Source organism: Protopterus annectens, chromosome 9.part0, assembly GCF_019279795.1.
Source record: "Protopterus annectens isolate FY-2018-M chromosome 9.part0, PAN1.0, whole genome shotgun sequence".
NCBI lineage: Eukaryota > Metazoa > Chordata > Ceratodontiformes > Protopteridae > Protopterus > Protopterus annectens.
The window spans coordinates 674,330,626-674,341,175 of record NC_056743.1 but is presented as its reverse complement, the minus strand read 5'-3'; the positions used below and the strand labels follow the sequence as shown (position 1 = coordinate 674,341,175).

Sequence of the window (10,550 nt, the reverse complement as noted above, 5' to 3'; positions counted from 1 at the left end):
GCAGATGTCGGGTGAAATACATCCCGAATGGGGCATTGTACTCGATCATTGGTCTGATAAGTGAAGAGTACAGGGGAACAATGACCTCACTAGATCTGGATGTGAATCCCTTCATGATCAGGTGGGCAATGTAGAAGGTCTTTCTAACCACTTTAGCAACGTGAGTGTCAAAAGAAAGGCCACTGTCAACCTGGGTCCCCAGGTCCCTGATAACCTCTTCTGTGCTTAGTGGATTGCCACCTATATGGTAGCTTGGGGTTACCTTGTTTTTCCCGAAGGGTATGACTATACATTTTTTGGCGTTTAACTTCAGGCCATGGCTCTGGCACCAGCTGTCTGTTTCCGTGAGTCTCTTCTGAAGGATATCCATGTCCGATGCACTTTCCACTATGGCGCCCAGTTTGCAGTCATCTGCAAACTTTGTCAGCCAAAGTCCTCCCATGTTGGCCTGTACTTCTGAGAAGTAGATGCCGAACAATAGGGGGCCAAGGACCGAGCCCTGTGGGACACCACTTGTGACCGGCTTGGAGTCTGACATAGCGCCAGCAACTGTAACCCTGTGGGTTCTGTCCTTAAGCCAGTTTGCAACCCATCTTGTGACATATGGGTTTACATTTAAGCTGGTAAGTTTTTCTACAATACCCGAGTGGGGTATTGTGTCGAAAGCCTTTGCAAGGTCAAGGTAGGCTGTATGGACTGCCTTTCCCTCATCAATGGCCTTGGTGACTGTTTCGAAGAAGTCGACCAAGTTCAAAAGGCATGATCTTCCCTTGAAGCCAAACTGGGTCGGGTCCAATGTCTGCAAGTCCCCTATATCTTTGTTTATGAGCTCCATTATGATCCTCTCCATAGCTTTGCAGACTAGACTTGTTAAGCTTATGGGGCGGTAATTACCAGGGTCTGTAGAGGCACTGCCTTTGTGGAGTGGGACCACAGTTGCCGTACGCCACTCCTTGGGCACGTATCCTGTGGTAAGGCTGAGATTAAACAGCTGCCTTATGTGCGGGTTTAATTCCTCATTTAGCTCGTGTAGCACACAGTCGGGGACACCATCCGGTCCCATTGATGCTGTGTTTTTAGCTTTAGAGAGCAGCTTTCACCTGCGCATTTCAGATGTCTGGGAGGCTACACTCCGCTGGGATAGTTATCTCTCCTTTAGGGGGGGAGAGAGGGGTGACGTTTGCACTGAACCTGTCTGCCAGTATGTTGGCAATGTCTGTGGGTTCAGTGATTTTTGTATCATTTTGGACTAATTCTGAGCATATCTGGGAGTTTCCACCCAGGTTCCTAACATAGCTGAAAAAGGCCTTATGATTGTCCTTTGAATCCATGGCAATTTTTCTCTCAGAATTGGCCTTAGTTGATTTTATGAGTGCTCGTATTTTTTTACTAATAATGATCAGGGGTGACTTCCCTTTTATGGATTTTGTTCTATCATGTAATAGCTTTCTCCTCTTATTGTAAAGTTTGTTAATGGCTGGGGTCCACCAGACTGGACTTTTGCCCTTTGTGGAAAGAGTCTTGGTTTTATTTGGGATTGCCTGATCCATGCAGTCCTGGAGGTGTTCATATAAGGCATTTGTAAGGGCTTCCACAGCTTGGGTTGTGGTTTCCACTGGCTCAGGGGCCTTGAAGGATACCACACCAGTCTTGAGTAGTGTGAAGTTTGCTTTAGAGAAGTTCTTCACTGTGGTCTTTTTTGTTTGGGGTGGGGGCGGGATGTGGATTTCCAGTGAGATTAGTTTATGATCATATCTCACCAATGAGGGATATACTTCCGGTGTGGAGCATTTTGTCCCCATGTTTGTGATAATGAGATCTAGTATATTTTCTCCTCTCGTGGGAACAGTGACTAGCTGTTCCATGGCATTTGAATTTATGAACTCCAGGAACCGTTGGGCTAGAAAGTTAGGGCTTGAGTAATGTTCCCAGTCTATATTCGGGTAGTTGAAGTCACCCAATATGATGGTGTTTGGAGATACATTTATACCCTCCAGTGTCTTCAGGAAGGCTGTGTGGGGTTCCTGAGTTTGAGAGGGTGGCCTGTAGCATGCTACAATTTGTAGAGAAGTTTTGCCTATGGTTAGTTGCACCTGGATGGTTTCCGAGCTTAGATGCGTTGCCACCAACCTGGAGGTGTGGGTATCCTTTATGAATATGGATACACCCCTCCTTTTGTGGTGTGGTCCGGGTTTTGGGGCGGAACGCATGATATGAGGTAAAACCTAATAGTGCCGGGGTGCTCTCAGGAGCCTTGAACCAGGTTTCAGTTACAGCACAGACATTGATGTTCTCCATACTGAGAAGGGCCTCGAGTGTGTGCATTTTGAGATTTAGACTTCTGGCATTGAGCAGCATTACCCTCAGTTTCTTCCCATTTTTGTTTTCTAGGGTGGTAGGTTTAGAATTTGAGCCTAGCCTAAAAAAGGCAGTATGGGGGTGGCAAGAGCCTTAGCCAATATCCGGAATCCCAGGGGTGACAGGTGCAAGCCGTCCCTCATGGCAGCGTGGCTTGTCAAGCATGTCATCCCAGGCAGACAGACACTGGATCCCCTTTGAATGACACCAGACATTAAGCCAGTTGTTAAAGCTGATCATCTTGTCTCTATATTGTGGCATCATTCTTGGTGAAGGAAGGATACTGCTCAGGGTCAGGGTCATACCTGCCTGGGCTACATAATCAGAGAGCTCCTCTATGTCTCTTTTCATGTAGTCCAGCGAGGTACGTCTCAGGTCGTTCACACCAGCATGGACAATGACTGTGTCATATTTGTACTTGCCGTGGAGGGACCCGAGTGCTTGTGTTATGTGGTGGATTCTAGCGCCCGATAGGCAGCTTACTGTGACCCTCTCCTTGTTCAGCCTGGTGAGTGGGACGTCAGTGTGTCTGACTATGGAGTCACCTATGACAAGTATGTTTGGTGTTGTATTTGGCCTTAAGGGCTGTGACTGCTTTGCACACTGCTTTTGTGGTTTATGTGTTGCTTGTGGAGTGTCTTGAGGTAGCAGTTGTTTGGGTGTCTGCTTTGGAGGCCTCTGCTGTTTAGGTAAATTTTTACTCAGAGCCTCCGAGTATGTCTTTGTGTGTTTATGTGTTTGATTTAGTGGTGTGGTAGCATTATGTGAGGCTGGTTTTGTGGTGTGTGTAGTTGCCTTCTCCTCCTGTCTGGTCTTGCCAGTCCTGAGTTGAGAGAGCTCAGCCTCCAGTTTGGCTAAATAGCTGCATCTCTCGCAAGTATTTGTGTTATGTGGGAGGAGGAGAGGGTTGTCTGTGTACATGAGGCAGTTATAACATTGCATCAAGATTCCCAGATTCACCAGCTGGACCGGAGAGGAGATTGACAACTGACCTTTGGACATGCTAGAATAATATTGGGAATTCCTTAATAATTCTGTCAGGCAGGTATTGTGTGGCTGTAGTGTAGCACATGGTATGTTTTGAGTTTAGTGAACCATCTTGTAATTTTTTTGATTTACTAAAGCTAACAAGCCTGTCATTCTACCAGGAGGCAGGCAGTATGGCACCTTATCACCTTAAGACAGTGCTGTACTGCTGTGGTTTTAGTCTTTGTCCAGTGATTTGCAGAGCTGAATGAGTAAGCAGCAGGGTGTCTGTTTTATTGGGGGTCAGGATGTCTGCTGTTCTGGCCTGTAAGTAGCTTTCTGTTGTAATTTCTAGTAGTTTGTTTTCCTTCCTGTTAAAGCACCAGGCTCAAATTGTAGAACTAGATTTAGTCTAGTTCTGCAATAATGCTAGCTCTGGTGCACGCAGGAAGGAGAGTAAAACGCATAGTCATCAAAATGAGATGAGGACGGACCTCTTTCTTAATGTTCATTGTCTTTCATTTCTTGATGCAGTGCAACACTTGGTTTTGCTGCCAGTGTTATAGGTGATGGTCTTTGAGTATTTTGGAATTAACTTTTCAATAGTGAAAATGTCTCTAGAATATAGTTGGGCTGTCCTTGTCTACTGGGTGAAATACAGTCTTGTGCTAACCGTAGATGTAAACAAGGTGTAAACTTGTGGCCTTGAGGACTGTTCACTTGCAGGTCTTATTGAAGTCGAGACACTAGCTTCTGGGTGCAGTTTTAGTGGCATAAAACTGGTACTGCAGTGAGCCATTTTCCTTGGAGGTTAGGAATGGCTGTGCATGGTGGCAGCAAGTTGAAATTGAAATTTCACATTAGTCACTCACTGGAAATGATAACCACTCCCCACTGAGAAAAAAATCCACCTTCTCGTTTTGGCTATCAAGTGAGTTAGTAAAGCTTGCATTGGAAATGCACGTGTACAGACAATAGAAAAATGGCTAAAGAAATGTATTTCAAGATGAATGTTTAGCACTATTAACATGTTAGTAAAGTGTCTTGAATGCCAAGTTTGGCATCTAATGACAATCTTACATTTGCAAGTTACACTGCTTGCAGTTTTGTGACCAAACTTTTGCTTGCCTGACAAAGTATGCTTGTTGTGTGGTCATGTTGGACGTTTTCATACCTAGTGATTCCAAATGGAGTGAAAGTCTCTAGAACAAAATGGTAGGTGCCTTGGCTGTGATAGTTTGGTACCCATTCAAAACGTGCAATGCATGCTGCAATTTCAAGACTGGGGTGTTTGGGCACTATGGATATGCTAAGGGGGCATGTCCCAGTTCTGTGGTTGTACTTGGTGTGATGTAGGAGGGAACCCTTATCCCCTGTGTATAAGGGGGACAAGTAGACTGCTTGCATAGGAGTGTGGTGTGCCTACCATTGCATGCGGTTATCTAGGCAGTTTTGCATTGCCTTTTTCCTTGCATGAAGGATGGCAGTACAAAAAGCTCCATGAAGAAATGCTCCTATCAGAAGTTTCTAAGGTTTTTCAAGAGCTTAGTGCTGCAAATTAAGACCTTTGGTAGCACTAGGCTTGTAGTCAGGGGAACCACTGAAGAACAAAGCCCAAATTCTTGATGCCCTCAACCAGTGAATGAGCTGTGACATGCTCAAGGTCAGAGTAGGTCACTGAGGGGAATAAAAGCCTCTACCACCAGAACTACTTGCAGCTCGTAGTCTCTGCACCAACTACCAAACACCTTGCTCTGTTAAGCTGTATAATAAAGTTTGGCCTTTTGCAGGGGCCTGGGTATGCATTTCTTCCCTTTGCCAGAGTATGCCCATTAGAAGTTTGTAAAGCAGGCGCTGAAAATTCTTGACAACTGTAGTCTAGTTTTAGTTATGGCAGTACTCTACTCCATAAACAAAGTTCCTATAGTTTGGGGATATTTACCATACAGAACTTTTAACATTCAATGTTTCAGTGCTTTGTTTTTTCAGTTAAAATTCTGGCCAATTATGGGGTTCTCTGACATGCTTAAGCAGATATGACCGGGGAATTAAAGCAGAGCTGGCTTACTGTATTGAGTGGTTAAACATGCATGAGCTACATCTTGGGTTAGGGGGTGCTGTTTCCAGTTGCAGTTTGGTTTTGCAGAAAATGTGCCTACAGGCATTCCAATCACCACCACCCCACCGCAGGTGTACGAAAAATCCCTTTCGGTCAATCTTACCTTGCAAAGCTGGTCTTGAAATGTTCTCAGTGGCTGAGACTGAACAATGCAGCTGAACATACAAACTGCTGTATTTGTAGCAGTTTACAAAAGTTGGCGTATGTATGGCTATAATATGCACATTGCTTCTGTAAGTATTACTGTTCAGCACTGGCAGTTGGTATGAAAAGTGCACATTGGTGTGCATGATTGTTCCTTTTCAGTGGAGTCCAACATTGAATGTTTTTGGACTTTACTTGTAGTGCATGACAAACTTCAAAGATTTTGTAGCTCTAGCACTGATCATTTTGTTATGAAGGGAGTTGCCAGACTTGACACTCTCCATTTAACTGTGTAAGCCCACTGGCTGCAAATACTCATCAGGGGATTACTTCTGAGCACTGCAGAATATTTTGATCAATCACACAGACTGAAGAACTCAAAATGGATATAAAGCAGCTAAAAACTTTGACCCTCTGCACAAAGTTACCACCTTTTGACCCACATTTGGCATGTGTGGTTCTGCATACACACAGGAATTTGAATGCAGAAAGCTTTTTTTTCTTGTAATCTGTATCTTAGTTGACAGTTGGTTTTCCTTCCTGTTAAAACACAAGGCTAAAATTGCAGAACTTGGTCAGTCTTCAGTAATGCTAGCTGTTTTACAGTCTGGGAAGGACACCAAAATGCACTGTTTAATGAGATCAGGACATACCTGTTAATGTCATTTGTTGCATTACATCATGAGACAGTTTTATTTGGAGGCATTATTTGATGGCATATCAGAATTAACTGACTAGCAGTGGAATCATGGCTGTTTGCATTCAAATTTTCTTGGGCCATGAACATTGCTTAAATTGGGTTTTGTCACACTTTTCTGTATAATGGAATAGAAAAGTGCTGATCTAGTGCAATTTTAAAGTAGTTACTGGTATTCCATTAAAGATGGTAACTTCCCCAGTTTGCATTTAAATATGGTAGATTATAATGTTGGGTTGTAGTTTGAATTTATGGCGGGGGGGTATCCTTTCTGGACTCCACCCGTGCATGTACTGCACTGAGTAATCTAGTCTGTAATAATTTTAGATAAATGGCTTCAAGTATCCTTTGCTTTATAGTTCTGTTGGCCTGCATTAAGTAGTGAGCAGTTTTCAGAGGTGCATTTTAAGATAACCAAGGCATAGTTTGCATTAGATTCACAGTTGCATATATATGTATTGATATTTGGGTGTTTTAAACTAAGCATTTCTTAATAGTGAACAACTTTTATATGAAACTGCTAAATTTTGATAATGGCTAGGCAGGGTGTTCTCTGCATATCCTTTTTGTCCATCTTCCCCAGTATGAGAGGATTGGTTGCCATGAACAGTCAAATCACAGTAATATGCAGAAGTATTTCTATCTGTAGAAGATAGATCCAGTACAGTACAAGAGAAACTCAAACAGTGTTTTGGGGGTATCAGACATTCCTCACACTGCACTACAACAGAGAAGTCAGTTTTGGCAGGAAACTTTGGCAGTGTTGGTTTATTACTGCTGAAATGTCTAGTTCGGGTGTATTACCTGACCCTGCAGTTAGGTTTGAACTTTGCAAAACTTGGTCTGCATGAAAGTGCATTGTAGTACTGCATACTTGGTGACTGACCCAAGGACAGATGTGCCTAAATGCTTTTCCATAGTGTATTTTCATCTGTAGATGGTCCCCATACTTCCGAATGTTAGTGACTTGACAGTTCTATGTAGGGTTTCTAACCTAATCTGCTTTATCTGTGTAAACCATGCTGGGGTTAAATGATTCTTCATTTTCATCAGAATGCCTCCATTGCTCTTGCATCATGCCCATGCCAGCAAGTATTTTGCTAAGGAAGTCTTTTTATGCCCACCAAGGTCCTAAAGCCATCCAAGGTATATAGACATTTCTCTGCTGTCAAAGCTGCTTTCATAAACTTTTTCTGGGGCTGTAAGATTTTTAAACTCAAAAACATGAAAGTAAATATGGGTAACTGAAAAAAATTACATGGAGCTTCTTACTGCTTGGTGTGATGGATTTGAAGAGTTCTTAAGACACTCAGTCTTGCTGGCTGGATTCTGCTAAAATTCAAAGTCTGGTTATATTTGCATTCACAGTCTGTTGCATACAGAAACTTGCAGAATATACACTGATGAGAGAATATACTTTGCAGCACTTGTCTTTAAGAGCAGTAACCAATAACTTTTATAATAAATCAAACTGGGCAAACGTTGCAGCTTAAAAGTACTGTTCCAACTTTACTTCTCATATAGTACAGATGATGTGAGAGATATAACATTTACCTTAGGACAAATGAGTCCCTATCATACCTCTAACATAACTGGCTTTATACAGCTCTTTATATACAGTTTTAGTCCTCTTGGTATTATATTTTGGAGACTTGCTTATCCTGTAGAAACAATACTAAGCTTCCTTGTTTAACAATGTCTTGTAAGAGACCAGCTTTTCTGACAGTGTGAATATCCTGTAACAGTGTCCTGTTGTCCATGCAAAAAAACATATTTTTGAGGAAACACATTGTTCTGTATTCTATTTGGATCTGTGTATAGGAACATATGTTCTTGTGCCAATGCTGATAAGCATATCCTGTTGTCCATGCAGAAAAACATATTTTTGAGGAAACACATTGCCCCAGTGTCATTGTCCATTCTTTAAAAGCAGATTTTGTATTTTTGCTCTTGCATACATCCTGTTTTTAAGTCTGTAAGGGAAAAATGTCCATTCAGCAGGTTCCTTATTTTCCAAGCCATGGTCATTTAGTATGACTGCTGATCACATATTACTAAACTCTGTTTCTGCATTTAAGCAAGCTTTTACTTTCAGCATATTTACAACATAATTAATTTCAGCATTATATTAATAAAATCTAACAATTCCCTCTGTTTTTAAACATACTCAAAACATTTTATATAGAAACACATTAAGAAACAAACCTTTAGTTTGATACAACAAATCAAAATGCAATTTTACATAGTTAATACAATGATATTAAAGTATTACTACCAAAACTGAATGTATTTAACAACTTTTTCTTTTGCAGACCATTCTGTGAAAATATTTTATCAGTTATGAGCTGTGTCTGCTTTAATGTTATTTTTTTAACTTGATCAATTTATTCTTTTGCAATCACAGAATTTAATTTATGACTTAGAACTGTTTCATTAACTCTTTGCAACTGTTGAATTAACTATAAGAGACAATAACTATGTGCTACTGCAAGCATTTATACACTGCTGAAAATATACAGTTTTAATGTCATTTTAACCATAACATTGTGATCATGTCTTTGAACTGCACATTAACATCTTGGTAAAATACTGAACTGGGCTTAGATAATAAATATTTGAAAGCAATTATTTTACTGGGGTAAAACCAGTGATATTACAACTTGACAAATTACTTTTGAACTTATTACGATGTATCCTGTACAGTATGTATTTACACAGACTGTTTGCTATTTATGCATTTCAATTTACTAGGTATACTGGACCCATTTTTTTAAAATATGTTTTTTCACACATATTTATTACTAGACATTCATTTAATTTGTACTGAATTCTTCTGCATTTGTACATGCAATGACTATAAAGTACATTTAGTCTAATCTTACAAATTTAATAACATTAATATTAAGCAAAATCTTGGAAAATGTTTGTCTCTTTAGAAATATCTAGTGGAATTGATACTAAATCCATATGTCCTGTTATTTTAAACTACATACTCAGCAATTAAAAATATTCATGCTTTTTTATACCAACATTTTGTCAAAAACATATTGAAATAGTGACCATTCTTGCTATTAGAAACATTTATGCATTTTGCATATCTTTATTCTCTTTTGTATAGCTGTAATCAATTTTAAGCCATCTCTTGTTTTTTTAAACCATCTCTTGTATACCAACAGGTTGTAAATACAATTTAATACTAAACAATACAATAATAACCATTATGATAGCTATTAACAACTTGTAAAATATCTTATCCTGTCAGGTTTAATCCAGTTTACCAGTATTTCTAATACACTAATACCTGTTTTCCCCCCATAAAAGAGTATTGTCAAGAAGGAATGAGATATTTTTTCCTGTAGCTTTATTTTAGACCCTTATTATTTATTTTTATGTAGCTTTATTTCAGACCCTTGTTGTTTATTTTTTCTGTAGCTTTATTTCAGACCCTTGTTGTTTATTTTTTCTATAGCTTTATTTCAGACCCTTGTTGTTTATTTTTCTGTAGCTTTATTTCAGACCCTTGTGCAGTACTGCTTATACAGTCAGTGTAAAACTGAGAAAGTGCCCCTCCCCCTTATACAGTCAGTGTAAAACTGAGAAAGTACCCCTCCCCCTGTTGTACTTCACCACTGTTTACCTGCCCTATGCTGTGAGAATAGAATGTATGTCAGCCCAACACTTTGGTTATACATTTATTTTATTAGGTTACTAAATAAAGCTTTCACTGTATATTACCTCTAGTAGGTATTTACACCCTCCTGCACAATTGATTTGAACTGTATGTATACTATAGCCCATTTGCTGGTTGTACTTGATGCAACTGAGTTTTTTTTCTTTTAACATTTACTTGCAAACAGATTATCAGTGACATATATGCACAATTGTGACATTTTATTACAATTACCAAATAGTGTTGCCTGTAAACATTTTAATAACAATGATGCTTTAGAAAAACTCAAGCTACTTGTCTGGCAATCAGTCTTGTTGTTTATCTTATCTTTCCAGCATTTCCTGTAACTATTCATCTAGTCTAGGAAGGTCAGAGCTCACATTTCATACTCTGTAAACTATAGTTAATTCTTTTAGCATTTTTCCTTTAATGTAATTGTGATTTGCATAACTGTGCATTTATACAACATAAATAGACATCATTTTACAATTACCTTACATGGATTTCGGTATTTTTTACTTTTTTATTTATTTAACTATTTAACTGTCCTGCCATTAATTTTACAAAAACTGTTTGAATAATACCATCTGTGATTT

At 39.7% G+C, this 10,550-nt stretch overlaps 1 non-coding gene across 1 annotated transcript; it reads left to right on the top strand.

Annotated features, from left to right (window-relative positions):
• The first annotated feature begins 3,689 nt into the window (after positions 1–3,689).
• LOC122812567 lies at positions 3,690–3,868 on the top strand. Its single transcript, XR_006366533.1, has one exon. It is a non-coding gene; the product is annotated as a small nucleolar RNA SNORA81 (small nucleolar RNA).
• The last annotated feature ends 6,682 nt before the right edge of the window (positions 3,869–10,550 follow it).